We start from the raw sequence: 4,709 nt of genomic DNA, 5'->3' as shown, positions 1-4,709 counted from the left end.
TGTGCTGCTCTTTGTGATCCCTTTTAGGGTTTTCTTAGAAAAGATAGTATAGTGGCTTATTTTTACCTTCTCCAGCTCATTTTACAGATGAGAAAACTGAAGTAAACAGAGTGAAGAGACTTTCCCAGGGTTACATAGCTCGTTAGTGTCTGAGGCTGAATTTGAGCTCATGAAGATGAGTATTCCTGACTCTAATCCCAGTTCTCTATCCCCTATTCCACCAAGCTGTCCCAATCAAAGGGTATCTCAGGTAAACCAAGATGATCTCTGCCTTTAAAGAGTTCTGTTCACTAATGAACTGGGAGACCTATACACACACAGAGAAGTAAATAGTGTTTTTTAACATTATTTTTTAAAAGTGCTTTTAAACCTGGGCCTATAAATTTTTTTTTCAAAACTATTTTGATGACTCTTTCAATGTAGTTTGTCTCTTTTAATCCCATTAATTTTATTTTATGCATTTAAAATATATTCTGAGAAGGGGTACATAGTCTTTTGCAGAAGCCATTGTGGTCTGTATCACTAAAAAAAATGATAAGAACCTGTGAAACATAAGGGAATTGGATGAAGAAAAGGAAGTCACACAATTTGGGGGAATCAGGGAATGCTATACTGGAGAAAGCCTTCCTGGTTTGGGGTGTGGGGCATCTTGATGAGGTGCTTGGGGGAGTTACTTACAAGCCACCATCAACCCAGTGGGAAAATTCCACCAGGGTTTTATCAACTCAAAACTGCCCATGATCCTGTCTAGGCTTCTTATGACTTCTGACCTTTAAACACAAATCAAATGTTCCTTCTGTTAGAGGCCCAATGCAATAAAAATTGTTCTTTTTAAAAGAAATCCAGTTTAATTTAAATAAAACCACTGAGCTGGGCTCCTCAGTCATGTCTGACCTTTTTCCAAATATGATGAATTGAGTTCAAATGTAAATACTGGGCTGTTGGCAAAGGTTCTTTGGTTTAGAATAGTTCCTCTCCCTGTCAACAGGTCAGCTGGTGTCACTAACATATTTCAGAAGCCAAGTTGTACTGGCCTGTAAAACATTTAGTCTAGTCTTGCACAGAGTTTTCAGAAGCAATCAGGAACATGAGATTTGGGTTTGGATGATATCTTTCAGCTATCTAGTCCCCTTTTATTTGACAGAAGAAAAAACTGAGACCCATAGAGTGACTTGGTCAAGATCATTTCATTATTTTTTAAAATTAACCATTAATTGATCTCTTTTTATATTGACTACATTTCCTCCTGTATCCACACCTTTTTACCTTCATATAAGAAAAAAAATTGAGAAGAAAAGAAGAATAAAATGAGAAAAACAGATTAATATTTATTTAAAAAACTTAAAATATATGCATTATTCTACCACGATTGTTTTCACCTCTAAAAAACTGGAACAATTTGTTTTTATAGTTTCTCAAAATTCATTGCTGTTTGCTCTATTGCTGTTATTCCATAACACCATTTCTAAAATGGTAGTCATTATGAATCTTGATTTGGCTCTGCTCACTTTAATTTGCCATAAGTTCCTATATGTCCTTCTGCTTTATGATAGTGGTAGTTTTTTAAAATAAATATACCATTTTATTTATATGCTACAATTTGTTTAGCTATTCCTTATTTGATGGGCATATATTTTATTTCCACTTCTTTGCTACTACAAAAAAATCCTGTAATAGCTATTTGAGAGTCTGGGAGTCAAAATTCAGTCAAAGGCTCATAGATAGAGAGGTTTCTAATGACCTTCGTTTTACAGATTAGGAAACAGACCCACAGAGAGGCTAGGTAATTTACCCAGGATGATCCAGCCTCTGTTAGGCTGGGAATGTTCTTGTTTTAGCCTTTAGAGGTTTCCTTCTGTCTGTCCTAATTATCTTAGTTCTTATATTCTTTCCTTTCTGGTCATCTTGGCATCCTTCCCTCAACTGCCATATAACAAAGAAAAAGAATCCAAGCATCAGCTCATGAATTTCTGGCTCCTCCCATTACCAAGGGTTTCTATAAGAGCCATCTCCCCTCCTCTAAGCTTCCCCCCATCCCCATTCCCCTATCACCAAAGGTGCCAGCTATGAGATTGTGAGTAGTCATCCCTTATTCCATGCCCTGATGCTATTCCCAGCTCTCTGTGCAGTCAGTTAAAGGTCACTCACTGGCTCCCTATCACCTTTAAGCCACTGCCTTTTAAAACACAGAAGGATTCAGTTTTGCTTTAAAAAGACTCAATCTGTCAAATGATGACCCTCTGGGTGGTAAATCTCAGAATAATTATCCAGCTCACCCTTTGCTCTCTTGCTTCATAAACATCAGCTCAAACAAGCTATAATCACCCAGGAATATTTTTCCTATTAATCTATAGTCACCCTTTGTAGTGGCTGGTTCTGAAGCTAATTAGTTGTCTCTTCTCATTAAGCAAGTGATTAATGAAAAAATCTTAGTGACTTTGTCTACCCTGTCAATTGAAGGGCTGGATGTCAACTTGGGAGAATGAGAGACACATGTGCGAGCATAGAATCATAAAATCTCATGATTGGAAACCAACTGATCAACCCATGTCCTAAAACATTGTCCTTGCTACAATGTACCTGGTGGTCCATTGGTCTTGAGGACTTACCATGAGGAGAAATCCACTGACTGATAGTCCATATAGTCCATTCCACCTTTGGCTAAGAGGGAACCTGTGGAAAATTAGACCACGCATGTTATTTTGAGCAGAGGATTATGAATTTAGAATTAGAAGTGATTTTAGAAGTCATCTAATATGGCCTTTTCATCCTGTAGAAGAGGAAAATGAGCCTATTTGCCCAAGTATATACAGGTAGTAAGGACAGTAGTAGTATTGACTTTTGTCTTGCCACTGGACTTTGATGATTTGGGAAGAGAGAATGAATCTGATGACTGTGCAAAGCCTCTTCAATTAATTCCAACTTTTGGAGTCAAGACTTCACCCTTGGTGCCATTATTCCTCTGAAACTGAAGGAGAAACAATGAGTACTGTAGCAGAATGGAAATGAGAACCCCGGTCCTCTGATTTGGGAACTTGACAAAGAAGAAGCATATGAACTTAGAAGATTTGATCTGACTTTTTACTTGAAGCGTCTATAACTTCAACTGTATGGGTATTCAGTCTACTTTATCAAGCCCTTGATCCTAATGAGTTCCCCAAGGGCTCACCCATTTTGCTATTATTTTTGGATCCTCATGGATTAGCACATAAGTGTGTAATAGATTGTTTATTGGAAATTCATTGAATTTTTGAGGTGTTGTGGTTCAAAAAGTGACCTTTCTCTACCATATACATTTTGGAAGCTGGTGATAAACCTTTCCAAACTTAGCTAGATTCATCTTTATATACCACCAGCAAATAGTGCATTACTAAGTCTAAACTTGATGACTTTCTTGCTTAGTTAGGGTCTGTCAGAATGTGTGTACGATTCACATAGTCTTCAAGAACTCAAGGTCACCTCCAGTCCATCATGAGGTATCACAGAAGGTTTCTTTAGCCAGGCCTCTGGCTGCACTTATGTCAAATTCAACAACTAATTTGGTCCTTGGAGCCTATGCCTTGGAAGCCAAAAAAATCTTGGCAGCCCAACTGAAAATCTGCATATGCAAACGAAATAAACTACCTGTAGTCAATTGAGAAGGAGCAGTGTATCCAAATTAGCTGTCTCCTTTCCAAAGGAGTGGGTGTCATTGGCACAATGTGGATGTGGGCCAAGCCAAACTTGGTGAAAGTTCCAATAATTTTGAAATATCTTATTGCTTCCTCCTCCCCGGCATCACTTTCCTCCTCCAACAGCATTAAAAACAGGTCAACTTCCTCAGGGTTGCATTTTATGAAAAAGTCATTAATTTTGTGCTCTGCATAATTATCTTGCATGTGAAACTGGGCATTTTGACCATGTTTGTCACATTTTTATGGAAGCTAATTTATATCTTTATATAGGGGCTTTTACATAGGAAGATGCCACAGGTTTTTAAACTGGTTCACTAGTCAAATGGTTTGATAAACATCCTGGCAAAATGACTGAAAACCTTAGGGTCTGTATTAAGCAAGATTATGAAAGCTAATGATAAGCTAAAAGGATGAGAGGGGTGACTAAGGGAGTCAGAGCAAACGAAAGAATAACAGTCATTAGTATGTGGCTAATTTCTTCTCTCTTTTATCAGTTGAGTGTAGTAATGGGGGGGCAGAGCAGCAGGGTAGTGATAACCTCGTATGTGTGTGTGTGTGTGTGTGTGTGTGTGTGTGTGTGTGTGTGTGTGTGTGAGAGAGAGAGAGAGAGAGAGAGAGAGAGAGAGAGAGAGAGAGAGAGAGAGGTTTCTGAGACAAGAGTGGTAGCAAAGAGCCATGATGAGATGAGAAGTAGCTACTGAAACTGTGACCTAAGGATAATGACTCATTTCAGCCCTATGTCTGTCAAGGAATTTTCGAGTAGATGTGTTGGGAGATATCCCTTTGTTTGAGAGAACCTCTCTCTCGCACTCTTGCTTATTGTTTAATAAGCATCCTTTATGATTTGTTCTTTTATATTAATTTTTTTATTATGTTGATCCATTTTCCCCCCACATAAAACATCTGTGATTGACTCAGGAACCCATTTCTTTGTGTATATTAAGAAGGTTCAATTATGGGTTGAAGAGTGGAGGGGGGTGTGGGAGTTGTTTTAACTACACAGAAGGAAACTGATTTGAAAATTCCCTTTCCAGC

Source organism: Macrotis lagotis, chromosome 7 (genome assembly GCF_037893015.1).
Source record: "Macrotis lagotis isolate mMagLag1 chromosome 7, bilby.v1.9.chrom.fasta, whole genome shotgun sequence".
In the NCBI taxonomy this organism is placed as follows: Eukaryota; Metazoa; Chordata; class Mammalia; order Peramelemorphia; family Peramelidae; genus Macrotis; species Macrotis lagotis.
Note: the sequence above shows the minus strand (reverse complement) of the source record.